Source organism: Pteronotus mesoamericanus, unplaced genomic scaffold (assembly GCF_021234165.1).
Source record: "Pteronotus mesoamericanus isolate MK-2021 breed Mesoamerican mustached bat unplaced genomic scaffold, CSHL_Meso_final scaffold_232, whole genome shotgun sequence".
NCBI classification, from domain to species: Eukaryota; Metazoa; Chordata; class Mammalia; order Chiroptera; family Mormoopidae; genus Pteronotus; species Pteronotus mesoamericanus.
Genome location: NW_026555311.1, coordinates 19,503,161 through 19,523,359, shown reverse-complemented (window position 1 = coordinate 19,523,359; position 20,199 = coordinate 19,503,161). Strand labels below are relative to the sequence as shown.

General features: G+C 33.3%; 1 protein-coding gene, 1 non-coding gene and 1 pseudogene across 2 annotated transcripts in view; 1 reads left to right on the top strand and 2 right to left on the bottom strand.

Moving 5' to 3' along the window:
- The window catches only part of GRID2 (glutamate ionotropic receptor delta type subunit 2), a 1,366,516-nt gene that overhangs the window by 824,788 nt on the left and 521,529 nt on the right, over positions 1 to 20,199 (top strand). The gene's annotated exons all lie outside the window — the stretch shown is intronic.
- Positions 6,508 to 6,654, bottom strand: LOC129085465 (small nucleolar RNA SNORA62/SNORA6 family). Its single transcript, XR_008530717.1, has one exon. It is a non-coding gene; the product is annotated as a small nucleolar RNA SNORA62/SNORA6 family (small nucleolar RNA).
- LOC129085217 (ubiquitin carboxyl-terminal hydrolase 44-like) overlaps positions 13,646 to 20,199 on the bottom strand; it is a 76,455-nt pseudogene continuing 69,901 nt past the window's right edge.

Sequence of the window (20,199 nt, the reverse complement as noted above, 5' to 3'; positions counted from 1 at the left end):
CAATATAGCATATATTCTTCATTCTTGCTTTTTTGTTCAATATTTTGTTCAATATTGTTCATTCTTATTGTTGCATGTAGTTGTAGTTTATTCATTTATATCACTGCCAGGTTGTCTTCTATTGTATGGATTGACACTATCTACTGTGGTCTGTTTCCACATTGAAGCTATTATAAGCGATACTGTTATGAATATTCTTGGACATGTATCTTGGATATACACTCCTATACTTGTGCAGGTATCTGTAGGTTTTGTATCCTAGAGTAGGATTTCTGCAGTACAAGAAAGTATATCTTGAACTTTACTAGGTAACTTTAAAGCCATTTTCACAGAGATGTGCCAATTTGCTTATCACTAGTGAGTAAATGAGTTTTCATTGCCCGAAATTCTCACCAGATCTTGGTTTTCTCACTTTTAAATTTGTATGAAGTTATTGAATATATAATGATATATTCTGATGGTTTCAATTTTCATTTCCCTGATTATAAAAATATTGTGGTATGTTTTCCTATAGCTTTTGGCCCTGTCTTCAGATTTATTTTTGAGGTAATTGCCTGTTCAAGTCTTCTGGACATTTTCTATTGGGTTATCTTGTTTTTATAATTGATTCTAGGAAATATACATATATTTTGAATATTAGTCTTTTGTTATTTCTGTTGTAAATAGTTTCCTCTCTGTGTACTTTATTTTCATTTTATTCATAGCACCTTTAAATTTAGCAGAATCATGAATTTTCTTCCTTATCATTATTACCATTTAGTCTTATTCAAGAAATCATTTCCTAATGCCAGAGTCATAAAGATATTGTGCTCAGATATTCCCAAAGTCTTTCTAATTCTGCCTTTTATATTGAAGCCTTTTGTCTATCTCAAATTTCTTTTTAATATTTGGGGAAAAGAATGAGTATAATTTCACTCTTTCATACGGTAACATGTTTATTTGTTTTTATTGAGACTTAATTTAAATATAAGAAAATGCAATGAAATTTTAAGTGTATAGAAGCTTTCCACTGCTTACAGTTACCAATGTGACCACCACCTGGATCAAGTTAGAGAACATTTCCATCATCTAGAATGTCCCATCATTCCTATTTCTTCTCTTAACAACACAGATAGATTTGCCTGGCCTGGATGTTCATCAAACAATGAATAATGTAGTATATACTCATTTGGATGTTCTTTCATTCAGCATTTTTTGTAGATGCATTCTTATTTTCACTATTTTTTACTGATATTGCTGAGTGGTATTATATGAATATAATATAGTATCTTAAAATTATATTTTCTGATAATTGCTGATAAATGGGAATGGTATTGATATTTTATATAGGTTTTATATTTAGCTTACTTGTTCAACTTTTTAATTCTAATAACTTATTTGTAGATTCTGGTGAATTCTCATATTCATGTACAATGAATGATTTCTCTCTTCTTAACTGTTCCGCCTTTTACTTCTTCTTGCCTAGTGTCCTGGCTAGGTCCTTCAGGACGCTCTTGAATGGAATTAATAATAATAGGCATGCTTGGCTTATTATCAGTCTCAGAGAAAAAGATGTCAACATTATGCTAGTAAATATAATATTTTTCTTTTTATTAATGTTGATTAAATTAAGGAAGCGCCACACTTCCTTAAGGTTTATTCCTGGGATAACCCTAATTTTTATGTTTATATAAAATTACACTTAGATAACAATATAATTATGTTTTCATAAAAATTATTTGACTTGTTACCACTCTGCTTAACATTTTTACATTGATATGCATGACTAAGGTTACCTGAAATTTTATTTTTTGTTGGATTTTTTTTTAAATCAAGATGTTCCCTTAAAACATTTAAAAAATATTTATTTCAATTCCTGCCACAACCAGCCAGGCTTATGGTATTTTTAATGACTAGAGTGGATTTGGAGAAAAGATGGCCTGAATCGTCTTGCTCAAAATGATTTTATCTGTAGACAAATAAGCTTTCTTTTATGCAATGTCTAACAAGTAACATAAGTTCTCATGAGTGTGCCCTGATATCATTGTTGGAAAGGGGACTTTCTAGTTCTCAATTACTTAGCAGACATCTTTGGAGAGGTAACAAGACGACGAATCTCAATAGCCACTGTCTGACCAAGTAAAGAAACTACAAAGAATCTCCGATGACCAGGCCCCTGGCCATCTGTGAATTCTTCCCAGGGTGAGACTCAGTACTATCGATCAGTTACAGCATGTTTCAGCACTATCCTTTCAATTAACATTGTGTTAAAGCTTGAGACTAAGGCTAATCTATTCTTACTTTTGAAGATGGGAGAGATATTTATACAATGACTGTTTAAAAGTGACTTGTGAAAAAGGCAATACAGACTAGGAAATGCTGAACTGAACTAAAAGTGGAGAGACCTGAGTTCTGGTTCTGTTTTCTGTTTGTTTGTTTGATTTTGGTTTTTAATTCCCTGTTAGATTTTGAACTAAGGTTCTGTTAGCCTTATAAAACATGATGGAGATGGTTTTCTATTTTTCTGTTCTCTATGAGATACATAAAATTGGAAGAATTTCTTCCTTTGATATTTGATAGATTACCCTAATGAGGCCAACTGAGCCTAGACTTTTTTTTTTTTGTGGCAGTTTTTTTTTACTATTGATTCTACTTTTTCATGATAAATAAATAAAAGCCATATTTTATAATTGTTCTTGTCTAGATGTATTGGCATAAAATTATTAATAATATCTAATTGTTTTAAACATCTGAAATACTTTTAGATCCTACCTTTTCCTTTCTTAATAGTTTTGGTAAAGAAAATTTTGAAATTATTATTATAAAGACTTCTACTTCTAATAATGCATTCTTCTTTAATGAATATCTTGTCTGCCTTTTATGGAACTAAGCCAACTTCCTTTCTGTTACTATTTAGATGGATTGCATTTCTTTTTACTCTTCTCTTTTCAATTTTTCTGTTTCCTTTTGTTCCCACGTATAATTTTTATAGAAAGTATATACTTGATTATTGGATGCCAATTTGATGAGTTATGTCCCAAAACTAAAGCATTTTACATATTTATATGAGATGTATTTACTACATTTAGGTTTAAGTCTACCATCTTATACATTCTACCATTTTGTATATTCTATTCATCTTTCATATTCTAGGTTTCCTTTTCTCCTCCTTCTTACCTACTTTGGATTGTTAATATATATAAGGTGGGGGAAAGTAGGTTTCCAGTTGTCTGTATGGAAAGTAATACAATAACAAACTCTGTGTTTAATGTAATCACAACTGTAAACCTACTTTTGCCCCACCCTGTATACTTTGCTTTCATCTCACCCCTTCTACTAACTTTCAAGTTATATTTTCTGTTTTATTTATATAATAGTTCCCCTAGAATTTAAACATACATACTTAATTTATCAATATCTAAAGTTAATCAACAGCTTTGTCCTCCTGAGAGAAAACAAACATACTTAGAGTATTTTGACTCATTTATTAAATGTACCTACTTTTTACATTACACGTTATTATTGTCATGTTTTTAATGCCATCTTTTTTTATTTTGAAAAGTATTACCACTATTCTGTGCATTAAGTATTTATTGACCTCTACCCACGTATTTTTTACTTTCTTTGCTCTTTTTTTCCTTCCTTCATTTCCTTTTCTTTTGCCTAAAGAACAGCATTTAAAATTTTTCTTGATGATGTTATTCTTGTGGCCAAACTTCTCAGTTATTGTTTATCTTAACATGTCTTTATTTCACCTTTCTTCTTTAAATTTATTACCCTAGACATAAAATTTTAAACTGCTAGTTTTATTTTTTCTGCACATTGATGCTACCAGTGCACTGGCCTTGTCTTCCGTGTTGTGGTTGAGAGGCTGGCTGGCTGCCTAACTGCCCGTTTTTGCCAGTCATCTAACCTTTCTTCTATGACTGATTTTAAGATTTGTCGTTGTTCTTCTATTCCTGCATTTTTACTATAGAGTGCCTAAGTGTGCATTTCAGTCTAATGTGCATAGTTATGGTAGATTAATGAAGGCAAAACTTTGGTTAGTCAATGTGGGATTTATGGTGAATGAACAATTAATGTGAAGAATCTGGTGCTGTGTTAAAGTCCTGAGTCTGTCAGAACATAAAGGGTAGCCAAGGGTACCATGAATTCATAGAGAATTTCAAAACCATTAGGGAAAATCTGTGTTAGCTCCAATCCCCTGACTTCAATTTTATTTAATAATAATAAACTAGCTACAGTTGTGTAGAATCAGATGGAAACAAAATAATTAACATAACATGGAACCATAAAATAAGTTTAGTATAAATGTAGTTGAAGATTCAGAAAACGAAAGTAGTCATGGTTTTATAGCAGAAAGTAATATATCGTTCTTTAAAGTTTTTGTTACTTAGTTACTTGCCAAATAATATTATAAAACCTTTATGACCACATACTTATGAAATCAGGCTTAGCATATAATGTTCCCTATATGGAAAAAAGAAAAAGAAGACTTCTGTGCACATTAAGGTATATGTGCAGAAATAATTCCATTTGCAGATAGGAACTATACAAATATAAACGAAAGCTCTTTATACAAGTATTAGTTAATTCCTTACAAAACCTTCCTGTCTTTTCCTTCCATTCTACTCCCAATGATTATCTCCAAGTTTATGTATAATTATTTTTACCATGTTCTTTCTTTCAGTATCTTTTGTGTACAGTATCCCATGTAATGTTATTATTAATTATCCTGAAATTTTATGATTCCAATAATTCCTTATTTTATATAAACATTTATTCTAATTTAATAAATAGGTATGTATCCACAAGGTTGATAATTATAGTCTTCATATAGTAATAGATACTAAGAAGTAAGGATTTCCAGATATAGGGAAGGATCAGCATGGAAGCAGAAAAGCAATAATATAAAGACAAGAGTGTTTTGAATTTAGGAAATTGGTAACTGAGGAGATAATAATATTGCAAATGGGTTAGCAATGTATCCACTAATATCTGACTGTACAAGTTCTTGTTGTGTTACTTAAAACCAAAACCAAGTTTAAGTAATGTGTTATTAAGTCCATAGTAGGTACAACCTAAATGAATTAGTAATGTGACATACCCAGAACTGTGCCTAGTACATCAAAAGATGTTGCAATTAATTGTTATTCAGGAGAGAAATCTCAGTTGAGTGGTGATGCCAGATATTTAAATAAAAAACGAGTTGAAAGTAAAAAGGAGGGTGATATGTAGAAGTAGTAAGAGTAAATACCATATTAACCTGTTTGGCTATAAGAATTATTATTAAGTGGCTTCATGAAATTGAGAGGGAGAACTTTCAGAATGTGAAAGACTTGAGTATGTTTGATGCTCACAGACTGAGCCAGTGAAGAGGAAGAAAAAGAAGATAAAGGAAAGAAACTTAATGATTTATAGAGGTCCAGGAGCAAGAGAGAGGACTGATCTAGAATTAGATGGAATGCTTAATATTAGGCGCTGGAGGGCATAGTTTTCCAGAGTGATGGGAGGAGGGACTAAGGAAAGAATAGTGCAAGCACAAGCAAGTCTTCTTGTGTGGTGTCAAGAAGTTAAGGGAATTAAGAAATATATCTTCTCTTGGAGAAATGAGAGGTGAGGCTATCTGCTGAGAGGGAAATTGTAGCAGAAAGCATTAGAGATAGTGAGATTGGAGATTTAAAGACAGTTGGATAAGGTTTGAAACAGCTGCTGTGGCAAACAAGAAAGAGCAAATTGGGAACCATGAAAAATACTGTCAGGTAGGACTGTTGGCTCATATGAGGTTAGAGTAAAAAATTCATTGCATCACTAATTGACATGGTTGTGTACTTTTGTCTAGCAGCAATCAGTGGATAAAATGAATTTGAATTAATGTAGAGTTGAGATTTCATCAGATTGTTGTCATTTTGTTAGCAGTACAATGAGGCAGTGAGGGTAATGTTTTGTCAGGAGAATGACGGAATGAGGAAGCATGAAATCTAACTTGGACATGTATAGTGAGGAAGACAGGTGGAATTTCAACCACAAGAAGAAAGTAAGGCTCAAGAGAATTGAGACCTCAGAAAGTCAGAAGAGCCTGTCTATCGACTTATTAAATGAGAGACTTTCAGAGCCAGGAACTTGTGTTAGGTCAGAGATATTTTAATTCGTGATTCAAATGGTGAATGAGGACTGGACCCTCAAAAAGTCATGTTGAGGGGGTGTCAGAAGTGGCTTCATCTAGCCTTGTAAAATCAATGGAATTCCAAGATCAACGTAGTTGCTTCACTTTGCTCTGAATCCAAATTTCGTAATACGTTACTTAAGCCATTCAGTTGACAATGAATCATATACTGAAAATCATATCTACTTTATTCTTCTGTAATATTAAAGAACTGCAAGTACTTATGTTTCTATGCTCCAATTCCATCGCAAATTGGATGGAAACACTCCAGCGCACTGGCATTACCTAGATGTTATGTAAAATGGGTCCTAAATATTTACTTTATAGCATATTTTACACTATTTATTTATTTTTTTAATCACACTTGTTGCAAGGGTTACTATCAAACTCCACTCATTGGGCCAGAGACCGTCGTGGTGTCTGCGAAAACTTGCGCCCCGTGTAGTACACTACCTACACTTGTGAGTTCATCAGCCACCAGCGGATATTTTACTTTATTAACACTCAAATTTCTTTTCTATTCTTATAATTTTTAAGCATTTTTGATTTTTAAATATTCATGTGGACTTTATAACTCAAATGTTTTTCCACCAAATTGAAATTTTAATTAATTATTTATTAATTAATAAAGCTCCAATTCTAGCTTTCAAATAATTTTAAGACCACTATGAATTAGTTTGTGAATTGCCAGCTCCACTTATAAGTGGGGCAGTTTTTTCATATGTGCATTAACACACACATGCACACAATGTCTTCAAGGATATTTATCATGGAAAAGCATTACCATGAAAACAATTACAATTACAGCAGTTACTAGATGTGTGTCCAAGATTAAGTTTCCACTCCCAGTATCTCCTTGTCTCAAAGAGTGAATGGCTTTTCAATTCATGAACTGTCAAGTTGTCAGTGTTTATTCTGCAGCCAGTGGTAAGTGTATACAATGCCTGCAGCCTTATCACCTCGAGCAGGGATGCTGTCAGCTTTCATAAACTAGGCAGGGTTTTGTCTGCTTAGGATTTGAATGTGAGATTGACCATGTCCCAAATTTTGGACTAGTCTTGTCTGTCTTGGCATTATATGAGTGGAGGTTCATTTTTCTGAGTTTGGCAAGAATATGAAAGGGATTACTTAATTTCCACTGATGCTGATCAAAACAAGAAATTTCCTGCGTTGGTATTGTTTACATACTCATTTACTTTGATGTAAGGTGCTGTTTTATTCAATAGATGGTGTGTTCAAGGTATTAGACATTATGTATCCTTGAAGATAAATTCAGGTGAAGCTTAAATCCAAATTTCTAAATTATCAAGGTTTTCTGTATCTTTAAATTTTCTCCAAAAATATGGTTGTTCTGGTTTCTATTCATCACAATAGAAAGAAGAAATAATTTAAATAATAACGCTCTACACAACCTTCTAAAACTAACTTTATTATAGATATAGGAAGTAAATATTAAATATTTAATTTAAAAGGTCAATTTTTTGGGTTTTTTTAGAAGAGGAATTTTACATGATAGGTTTTTTTTTCCCTTATATGTCTTTGTTTTGCTGGGCTTTGCCAATGCCACTCACTTTTTTACTATGAAGACTGAGTTCCAGTATTAAAATTTAATAATCTAAGCTTAATGTCTTTGAACTTTATCATAATAAGAAAATAAGACCTGGAAAAAATAGATTAAAACTGGTTTTACAACCAATCTTAATTGCATAATAATGCTAAGTATCTTCATAAAATTGTTTTTTTATGTAAGCTGATGAAATGGTACAACAGAGATTTCTAGCTCCTAGGTATAATTGTTTTTCAGACAGATTTAGAATTTTTACTCAAGGTCTTCAACATTAAATTTACAAATAAAAAAGCTATAGCTTTGCATTCATGGGAAAAATCTAATGTACTACTTTGCAAAATATATAAATTGTCATTGGTTCATTTTTAGTGAACTGAAATATTTTACCACCTTTTACTCAGAAAGGAGAAAGAACAGCCTTGCCTTCAAATGGCCAGTGATTAAATATTTTACTGGTATTCTTCAACGTTGTATTTGTACTATGATTCTGCAGTATCTAAAATAACATTTGCTTTTCATATTACTCTGCTTTATGTTTCCTTGAAGCACTTTTTGTAATTGAAACTATATGCATCCGTATAAATATATACATATATAAAACTCATATGTGTATACACACATAACATATAAAATATGTATTATATATAGACACATAAATATAATAAATTTACTTGTTTATAGCCTGTCTTTTCCATTATGGTGCTACTCCATGAGACAAGAATGTTTGTTCCTTGCCATATCCTCAAATGTAAGGCATATAGTAGTAGATACTTATAAAGTATTTAATGAATGACTTAATGAATACATTTTCATACTGACATAAAAATCTGCAGTATTCTTTTCTACATCTATAATAGCCATATTTTTCCTTTATTCAAGGAAAAAGTAATAAGTATTTGGACATAAATTAATTGTTGACCTTCCACATTAGATAGTGAATGTGCAATTACAACATTTCCATCATTCTATCCTCATACCTAGGAAAGTTGGCTGCTTGGTCACCAAAAATATGAGTAAGATTATGTATAATTTCTTTGCAGGTATTCGTAGAGGATAGGGAAAAAGCTTGTTGATTATTCCAAGTAAATGGTTAGACATATTATTCTAAGCAGAATGGAAAGACCCACAAAAGTGCAACCTGAATAGGAATTATTGGTATTTGTAGTTCAAGATAATTTTCTAAATCTAGGCTAGACTTAGTATGTTTTAATGGGAAAAAGTACTTACCCTTTGCTGTCAGACACACTTGGTCTAAAATCCTGACCCTGCTACTTACTGACTGTGTGATTTTAGGAATACTAAACCCAGTGGGTCTCAATTTCTTTATGAAATATAGATAATAATACTATCCCGGAAGATTGTTGTAAAGATCAAATGAAATAATATTTGTAGGTTATATAATGAGGAATAATTAAAATAATGCTAATTTGCAAACAGACAGTAATATATGTCAACATTTGCCAATACAAGTAATACAGTCTAGTTACTATTCTGACCAGAAATTATGATGTGAGCCGGAGAAAGTAATTTAATTTTAAGTGTAATTGAGAGGTCATTATATATGACAATCACAATAAGAGCAGGAAACCCTAACCTTTTTGTTTTGTTTAATGTCCTTTTGACTCTAAAATTCTACAAGTCTCTTAATCAAGGCTTGGAAGCATTTACAGTTCAATGGGAAGCTAATAGCAGAGAAAAGATCTAGTAGTCAGTATAGCTTGCGTGAACCCAGTCTTTATATTTAAGCCCACTTTCAGAAAATCTGCCATCCTTATTTAATGTCATATTTCTAACAATGATCTTGTATCTTCAAAGGTTTAGATAATGGAGAGAATCTAGAATATACTTTAAACTGACAATATTGTGAAAACTACAGTTTTTTCCCACCCTCTTTTATATATAATATATGATCATGATATATTTAGCTCCATATGATTCTATTTTGGCCTTCAAGAAAATATTTTGTACCATAAAGTCATGTGATATTGAATTTAGTACTTTATAAAATACCCAACATGTTAGACACTCAAAATTATTGACCCCAGCAGTTTCCTGATGGGTAGGGGAACTGTGCACTTTTGAGAAGTACACCCTGTGGACTGGATTGTTTCTGCTCCAGAATCCATCTGCTATTTCTACACAGAAGAGCAAATGATAGCCATATCCAATGAGGTTTAGAGTTACTCTGACCTTTCTGGAAGAGGTGGCTGTTACTTGTTTCTGTTGAGATGACTTCTGGGTTAGTCTTGCTCCAGGAAAGCAGCATTCACTGCTTCTTGGAGAGAGCCGGAACTATCACTTCTGGTGGATAGGATGATACTGACTTCTCCAATGTGGGGCAGATACCTGATAGAATACAATTCCTGTCCACATTTTGACAAAAAAAAATCCAACAACTTTTCTGGAAGGACTACAAAATCCAGACTGTTTGCTTGGCAGATTACTTTAGCACTTTTGAAGAAAGCGTTTATTGTGAGGAAAATGGCTTCATTGGCATATAAACTCTCAATGATGTTTGAGAGACATGTATGAGCTCAGAGAGACCCAGAGAGCCTGTGGTTCACCTCTAGTTCACAAGCTGATGACTGACTGATTGGATTGAGTTCAGATCATAGCAGATGCAGAGGAGGCAAGGTTTGCTTCCCTTCTTACCTCACTAGACATTATCCATAGTGGCTCACACTGGAATCTACCTCACTCCCATGTCAGACACACCACCACCAGTGAAGCTCCAGTTCAGCTCAAAATCATCTACATGATGGGGTGGTATTTAACCATCCACTGAACAATCCCATTTCTAGTTCCAGCCACAAAGGGAGGTTCATATTCAGGACCCACTACCAGAGCAATAATTATTAAAGCAACCTAAATTAGAATAGACAGAATTGAGAAAAATTTACTCCTTTATGTACTTCTTGGCAAGGCCTCATTGGGACTGAACTGCAAGTAACAGATATCAAATGTTTATTTCAAACAGGTCAAATGAATGGGCAGACGGTGGCAGGAAGGGGTTACCTAGTAAGTCACTTGTCCCTTAATACTGGAAGCTCTCTATAGGGACATTCACGATATGGCAGGTCCAATTAAATCATAATCCCAGGGTCTTCTTACTAGACTTCAAATTATCTGCTTTTCTTTTACCTCCAAATCTCTCTGTAGTCTGTAGAATATTTGATTATGTCTCTCTTATTCTCCAAGGCTTGTATTGACTCCTTCAGTGATTTACACATTCTCCTTTAACAGGAACTAGGTTTATACATTAGAATGATTATAAAAACTTATGTAGTCTGGGTGTATAATTTCACCAGATTTGCTAATAAAGCTTTCATAACTCATATGCTGATGAATAATTGAAATTGTAATCATGGCTTTTGGTGACTGTTGATAGTTTGCCTTCTTCCTGCCTTTCTTTGCTCCATTAATTTTATTTTCCTTTGTGACCAGCACACCTGACACACTTAAGTAGTCAAGACACCATTAAGACTTTAGTCCTAATTAAGCTGCTCCATTTTCCAGTGACTAGAAAATGAAAGGACTGATATTTGCTCATTTGTTTAGAATAGAAACTATGTTATTAAGAAAAACTTTTTTGAGACTTTGTGATGGTTTGGATGTGTAAACCATTGTTCCCTTTTAAGTTTTCACTATTAATTTAGGTCTTGCTACTTCCTAGGTTTCCTTCCTGACAAAAATATGTTGCAGTGAAAACAGCAACACAATTGTTGCATTTCCAAGGAGCAGAAGCAATTGATTTCATGCTAAAAGAAATATGTAGATAGTGTGAAAAACAGAAATTTGCTGTTTGTCAATGGATCTTCTTCCCCCAATAGCATGGAGACAGTTAACTTATGGTTGTGACAACATGTTTCTCATGATACTCCTGGCCTTGAGGGAAGGATATTCACATGTAAAGTATTTTTACTCACACCTCAAACGCATACAAACTATTAATGAAAGTATGTCCTCATTTGTCTGATGGCAAATATTTCTGAAAATTAATTACATTTTTCTTTGAAAACGTGTACACTTCTATGATCTTACATACAATAAAAATTTATTTCTAACTATGAAAAATGAAAAAAATTATCTTCTCTAAATTATTTGTATAGTTCTGTATTTAAATGTTTCATATATAAAATTCTCTTTACATTGGTGATCTTAAGATAATAAAGTTATGGGCTATTGGTATTGTTAGTTCCTTCTTTATGTTTTATTATATTTTCCAAATTTATGCAAAAGGAATACAATACCATCATAATCCCCCAAAAATGAATGTTTCACTTTAAAAGTTGTTTTTTAAATTTCCTTTTATCCGAGGAAACTATTTCTGAAAGTTTATTATAAGTAGTCAGTTAATTTAGACTTTGAGGAGAAAAGTTTTTTGCTTGCAATTTGAAATAGAATCTGCACTCTAGACTGAAGTCTCAATGATTCTAAAGTTCCAATATCATCTTGCATTCATAAACATTCTGAAGTGCAATTTTCTAACAAAGCAAAATAATTCATGCTGAATCCCGAACATTTTATTTATTTCCAGATACTATCTAAGACACTAGAATGTACAATTTATATATCATATTTGAGGCAGGACTATACCATATTGAATTAATCTGTAGCTTTATTAATTAAATATTCCAATACCTAAAGTAATTTTACAGTATAGTAATTTTACATATAATAATAAAACTCAACAGTTTGTCATAACTAAATTTTTTCTTAATATATGAAATGCTTCTTCAAATGTTTCTTTTTTTAATTATATCTTATTGATTATGCTATTATAGTCATATAATAACATACTGATTTTTCCTCCTTTACTCCTCTCCACTCAGCACCCCCCACTCCCTCAGGCAATCCCCCCCCACCCTTGTTCATGTCCACAGGTTGGCTACTCCCTTTCCTATACTGTACTTTACATCCCCATGGCTATTCTGTAATTATCTATTTGTATTTCTTAATCCCCTCACCTCTTGCCCATTCTCCCACACCTGTCCTCTTATCTCTTTATCTTTAACCTTTGGCATTTTAATTATGATGTGTCTTGGGATGGGCTTATTTGTGTCCATCTTGTTTGGAACTCTCTGTACTACCTGGACTTATATGTCTATTTACTTCACCAAATTAGGGTAGTTTTCTATCATTATTTTTTCAAATAGATTTCCAATTTCTTGCTCTTTCTCTCCTCCTTCTGGCACCCCTATGAAGCAAATGTTGGTTGCTTAAAGTTGCCCCATAGGCTGCTTATACTAGCCTCATTTTTTTGGATTCTCTTGTCTGTTGTTTTGAGTGGTAATTTTTTGCTTCCTTATGTTCCAAATCATTGATTTGAATCTTGGCTTCATCCACTCTACTGTTGTTTCCCTGTACATTGTTCTTTGTTTCAGTTAGTGTATGGTTTGTTCCTGACTGTATCTTTTTTATGCTATTGAGGTCCTCACTAAGTTCCCTGAGCATCCTTATAGCCAGTGTTTTAAATTCTGCATCTGATAGATTGCTTATCTACATTTCATTTAGCTCTTTTTCTGGAGTTTTGATCTGTTCTTTCATTTATGTCATGTTTCTTTGTCTCCTTGTTTTTGCAGCCTCCCTGTGTTTGTTTCTATGTATTATGTAGAGCTGCTTTGACTCGGTGTCTTGCTAGTGTGGCCTAAAGTAATAGGTGACATGTAGGGTCCAGTGGCACAGCCTCCCCTATCACCCAGGCTGGGTACTCCAGGTGTACTATTCATGCGGGCTGAGTACACCCTCCTCTTGTAGTTGAGCCTTGGCTGCTGTTGGCAGTTCAATAGGAGTGTCCCCTTTCAAGGGACTGTCACCCTGAAAGTCCTGGTTTACAACTTAGCCTCGAGGGACCCCTCTCTGGTGATCCCTGCACAGGTGTAGAACAGCTGACAAGTACAATAATTTAAACTCGCCTATTTATGTAGTAAGATTTAGTCATTTAGTCTTATCTGGAACCTCCCTGTCCCTGTGTCCTTGTTCCTAACGCTGAGCTGCCACTGTGTGGCGCTCAAGCACCCCTGCCGCAGAGCCCGGATTTCAGCCAGACCTCCGCCTGCGGCTCCGTCCTCTGGGGCAAGCCCAGGTCCCTGGGGGGCGTCCAGAGCCGGGTGCCGACAGCAGCGGCTGTCGATTTTAAATGTGTGTTAAGCAACTACCTGGCCTCAATACTGCGTCGTATGTCACAGGTGTTTGTATTTGTGCTTTGAAGTAAAACTTGGTTTTGCAAAAAAAAAAAAAAAAAAATCTGAAGGTCAGTCAGCTGCAAGGATTGGCTGTGACCACTTACCTCCTCCCTGTGTGGAGGATCAGCTGTGCAGTGGCAGGAAGGTGGTGCTCCTACATAGTCTGTTGCTGTCCACGGGGTACACTGGCCCTGGGGTTTTCTGGGTGGTTACATGCCAAGAATAGCCCTCACCTGTGTTTTGCCTGGGGCCGCCCTGCCTGAGTTACAAAGCAATCTGAGATGGCGGCTTCTTGTGCTGGTCTCCGAGATTCGTAGGTAAAGCCAAGTTGTGAATCTAGGCTGTTAGGTCCATACCAGGGGCTTACTGAGGCCTGCTGCTGCTTGTTTGAGAGGATTTAGGACTGTGAAGCACTAGCAAGACCAGCCATTCATGTGGAAAAGCAGCTTGGGTGGGCCTGTAGGTTGGGTGGGGCAGAGTCTCTGGGGATTTCCAAGGGAGGTCAAACAGTGTTAGCCAGGTTGATGGAATCTTAGATATGGCACCAGCCTGCCAGCTCTTTTGGGGGAGGGCCAAGAAAACAAAAAAAAAGACCTTTGCTCACCTTTATGCCAGACATCTCAGCCTCTTCTTGCATACCACTGGTGCCCCTCAAGACTCTTCCCCTGAGCTGGAGCCCAGCGGAAGTGAGTCTGAGTTGGTGAGTCCATGTGTGGGTTCTTTAAGAGGAACTGCTTGGGGTCCATAAGTTTCTTCCACCAATCAATTCAAGGCCTGCCAGGTTTTGCAGCCAGAAGTTGTGGGGACTTATCTTCCTGGCACTGGAACCCTGGGCTAGAAGGACTGGTATGGGGCTGGGACTTCTCACTCCTGAGATATCCCTCCCAAATTTTTATCCACCATATATGGATGTGGGACTAGCCATTCCATGTCTATGCCCCTCCTACCAGTCTGGATGGATATGGTTGTTTTACTTTTGTACTTGTCAGACCTCCATTCAATTATTTATGTCAGTTCTGAGCTATGGTTGTTCTATATTTCAGTTGTAATTTTGTTGTGGTTGTGCAAAGAGGTGAGCCATGTCCACCTATGTTGCCATCTTGACTGGAAGTTCAGATGTTTGTTTTGGTGAAGGTTTGAAACTAATAGTTCCAAGAAAAGAATCCCTAAGAATTATATATTTATTTGTTCTAAATTAAGAAAATAATATTGATATTTTTCTTATAAAATTTTTTTAGGTTACTTAGATTTTATGAATAATTAATGTAAAATGATTTATAGTTAATGATTTTATATTATCAATAAGTTCTTATTAAAATATAAATGTCCATATTGTTACTTTTATATTCTGAGATTAGTAGTCATGCTGAATCCCGAACATTTTCTAACCATTTAAAAAGTCTACAAATGAAGGAGTAATAAAGAAAGATTTTAAAAATCTAACAAAATAACCTATGTCTTGTTCTTACTTTGGTCTGTAGTTTCCATAGGCACTTAAATCATATATGTATGAATAATATCAAATTTTTTCATATTTGTAAGAATTTTGATGGACAGTTCTTCAACATGATGGTTAAATATATTTATTCAAAATTAAAGCCTTATTATTTAGCTTCATAGTATTATTAGTATCAATTTTTATGTCCATGCAACGTAGATGTTACCGATATATGTTCCCAGAGTTACACTATTTCCTCCACCTTCCTCCACTTCTCAAGGCTATGAGTGTTATTTTGAGGCACTTTTTTTGGTTCATTTTTTTTTTTTACTTTAAAATTGTCAGCATTTTCATCAAGGTCTTAAATGTCGTTCCAGTAAATTCTCTATGGATTTAATAAATAATCTATTGAAGTTGTGTAGAAAGCTAAGTGTGTATATAGCTGTTTCTAATATGAAAAATAAAAGCTTGGAAATGGAAATGCTCTTTTGGTAATTAGAAACACTTTTATTAATCACAGTAATTCAGGTGCAATAAGGGGCTTTTACATTTATTGGTAGTGAATTTTGATTTTAACTATGTATTCTGTAAAAACATTTTATTGGTGTTATTAAACTCCATTATCAGAGTAAAATAGCATTTCTGGAATTTTTGTAAATAATCAAAAGTGAGAAATGAATCTCACTTTGAAAAAAAGTCCAGAATATCTTGGTTTAATATAAGTTATGCCTTGAAATGTTTAATTAACAAAATGAATGCATCTACCTAAATATCATCACTCTGAGAAAGTCACTTGATGCTCATGAGGAGAAAAGTACTTAGCTGCTGAAATGTTTTCAAGCAATTCTTAATCAGCAGCTCTGGAAAGTTGTATTACCCTGGAGTACCTGAATAAAAGCAGTTTTTGTGCGTTTAAATGGAAATTTATTTGAAATGCTTTGCTTGAGAATTTAGTTTTTGATTCATTCAACTTTGATGTGAATCTATACCCCAAACTGAGATAAGAAATCTTTTAGTCCCAGACTCATGCTCTTCAGAATGTCTTATTGTAGCCATTTGAAGCAATATTATGATCTGAATTAGTGTAGTATCAATAAATAAGAGACAATGTCTTTTAGGATTGTGAAAAAAGGTCATATTTCTGTCTCTCACATAAAAAGTGGTATGTTGATGGATATTTTCCCTTCTGAAGAAAATTGGAAATTGGATAATTATTCTTGGGACAAACAAAATAATTACAATTCAGGAGGTGAGTTCTCATCCCATATATTTCTATTTGTTGAAAATATTTTGTTATTATTTCATCTTCTTTCCCTTTCTGTGATTCTGGTATCCTCAATGTCTTACAAACAAACAAAATATTTCTGGCTCCTAGATGTTATTTCTTTTCTAGTAATTCCATTCTTATTCGATAAATTAATTATACAATAGACTCTTCTATATATTTTATGTTTCTTATAATCTTGTAAACTGTATCTACATTAAAAATAGATGTATGAATATTGTATTTATTTTTAAACTAACCCAAATTTTTACACGTAGGCACACTTATTTTTGTTTCATCCCAGACTTTTCTGTGGGATCACAAAATTAGAAAAAAATAGTCATTTGGTGAAACATCTCTACCTTACCTACATTGTACCTGAGAATGTACACTAAATTTTTTTGTTAGAAAAACCAACCTAGACTTCTAGTTTAACGTTCCTTCTACTACATTAAAAGTTCATCTCTCCACAATTCAAAAACTACCTGTTAGAGATAAAACAGTAAAGGCGAGGTTTCTTATGGTTTTTCTGTTACTGTAATAATGGAACTACATAATATCTAAATATGTTTATAGTTATTTTATAGTTTATTAAATATCAAAGGAAAAATCTATTTAAAATCTTACTAATAAAATTTTCTTACATTTTTCTATAAAATAACATCAATTCTCATGCTTTTCGCTTGAAAACCCTGATAGTTAAGAAATGGAAATATTTTTGGCTGCACTATTCTATTCTACTTTTAACTTTCTTCTACAATGTTTTATGTAATATTTAATTTTTAGTTTTTTTCTTTTACTTTTCAGATTTTATTTATGAAAATAAAGGTAATATTTCCTTTCATTTCTTCAGGGCCCTTCTTTTCTTTTTTGAAGGACAGCCACATTTTACTATACTGACTTAACATTCACTTTTATCTCATTGTTGTTTAATAGAAGCATATGTTGATTGAAAATAAGTGGGTGTGCATGAGGTCAGCTGAAATTTCTGATACAATATTTTCAAAAATAATTTTTAGTTATATATTTTATAATCCTAAGAAGAGTTTTCCAGTCAAAGTTGCTTTGTTGTTGTTGGCGTTGTATTCAAACAAGAGTATATTGGGGCTATTATGACAATTGTCCTTTTTTTTTCAAAATGAGATTTGGGTGAGTCATTAATAGCAAAGGTAGCCCTATATTTAAGGATAAAATTACAGGTCTCATCATGATCATATAATATGAGCAAGCAGTTATGATTACTTACTGTTGGTAGAGTTATCTTTTTTAGTAAAAAGATAGCAAAATAGGTAGATAAATAGATCAGTAGATAGATACATAGATATACAGATAATAGAAATATAGATGATATAGATATAGATATTATCCTCTGAAGAGAAGGGAAATAAATAAACACTAAAAAACAATATAGACCAAAATACATTGTATTAATAATATATAAAGAAAGACCCAGCTGGTGTGGCTCAGTGGATCGAGTGCCAGTCTGTGAATCCAAGGGTCACTGGTTCGATTCCTAGTCAGGGCACATCCTTGGGTTGCGAGCCAGGTCTCTGGGGCTGGGGGGAGATGCTGGAGGCAACCACACACTGATGTTTCTCTCCCTTTCTTTCTCCCTCCCTTCCCCTCTCTCTAAAAATAAATAAAATCTTTTAAAAAAAGAAAGAGATATAGGTCAGATATTTTGTGAGCTATATTGTATTCTATAGCTTCTCAACAGATATACACACAGTAATTCTGGTGCTGCTTTGGATCTTATGCTTAAGTAGTGTGATAACATGCAATATCTAAATGCTAAAATCATTTTAAATATTAGAATTCTAAACACTGTGCCATGTTTACTTCTTGACCATATAACTTTACTAAGGCAACGAATTTAAAAACAATTTGCTCATTTTGAGGGGAGGAACGCATGTGAGACAAAAATAAATAGCAGTAGTAGCATATCTGCAAATAATTTTACAAATTAATACTAGAGTCAATAATAAGGAGAAAATTAAGTTTATTCTGGATGATTTGAAACATGGAAAATGACATTAATATATATTTCCTAGCACTCTAAACTGATTTGTTCAACATCAACAATGGAAATTACCTCCAAATATAAGAGGTATCAAGAAACTAAAAAAAATTTTGATTGTCTAATGCCCTAAATTGATTATAAAAATTTAGGGGTCATTAAAGAAAATAAATTATAGGGACTCATTACATTTTAATGAATGATGCAAGTCAATGCAATGCAATCATATTGTGTTTAAGGACAATATTCAGTAGAAAATGAAAACTAATATCTATTGATTAGTCTAGAAGTGATAGTAATTTTTAAAATATTATATTTTGAGAACTATTTTAATAATTTTTATTGATAGAATACTAACTTTACAGATATTAAAATTATTTCCATGGATAGAAGGAATTTAAACATACAAGGAGTAAATTAAGATATTTCTTGTTTTTCTTCTCTTTAGATAAGGATTCTGTAAGAAAAAGTGTGTTATAAAGTATACTAAAGCATGTTGTATTTTTAATGTTACAAGCTACCTTTAATTTTGATAGCATTTTAGGAATCCTCCCTTCATTATGCTATAAAAGTATACTTTTTGAGTGATAATGTGGTACATGAGTAGCGCTGTTTGTTAATGTCTACTTATTATTTTCCCATTTCCCAACTTTTTTCTTTTACAAGGCAAAGGAACAAAATATAACCTTACTCATTTATTGCTGGGAAATGGACTGACAGTATAAAAATATTTTAACTTTATTGAAATATATATATATATATATATATATATATACAGTTCTAATAATTATATAAGTAATTGCAGACCAAGCTTTTAAAAAATATTGTTATCATGGAAGCATGTAATTCTGGATTAAAAAGATAAAAATTTGTTATGTGTGAATAATGAAGTCTGCTATTAATGAAAGGACAGCTAATGAGCCTTAACTAACAAAAATAAATTGTACAGAGATAAAGGGCAAAATTGTTACTTGAAATAAGAACAGAAAGAAATGACAATGAAAAAATTGACAGAGATATTTCTTTAAAAAATTTAGGTAAAAATGAACCAAAGAGTTTTGACCACAAGGTCAAATGACACAATAGCACTGAGTCTTCCAAAAAGCTAATAAAATTTACTGACACCTGCAAGACACGAATACAAGCCAGATACACACACACACACATAGTGGAGATGAGATTGCAAGTTTACTTATGAAACCCAGGAGCACAAAGCTGCAAGCAGACATCAGCTAGTGTAAATGTCCCACATATAGAGGAAAAGGAGTTGTTAGTAAATTTATTCTACACACTTGAGCTGAGGCTACAAGTGAGTACTTAGCAAACCTAAGTCCCTCAACTATTGGGGTTCAGGAGTTAGGTACCTTAGCTTGCTTCCAGGTACTCCTCGTTCTCCCCTTGGAAATAGTGTACAGCTGCAAAGGCTTTCTTTCTCGGTTAGTAAAAGCTCTTTGTTTTAGTGAAATTGTTACAAAGCACCCCCCCTCACCTTTCCAGGATAGGCCCCTCTCTTCCTCCTGTGCAACTTCTGCCTGTGTTCAGAACACCCTATAATCTTAATCTTAGTAAATTGTTATAGAGGC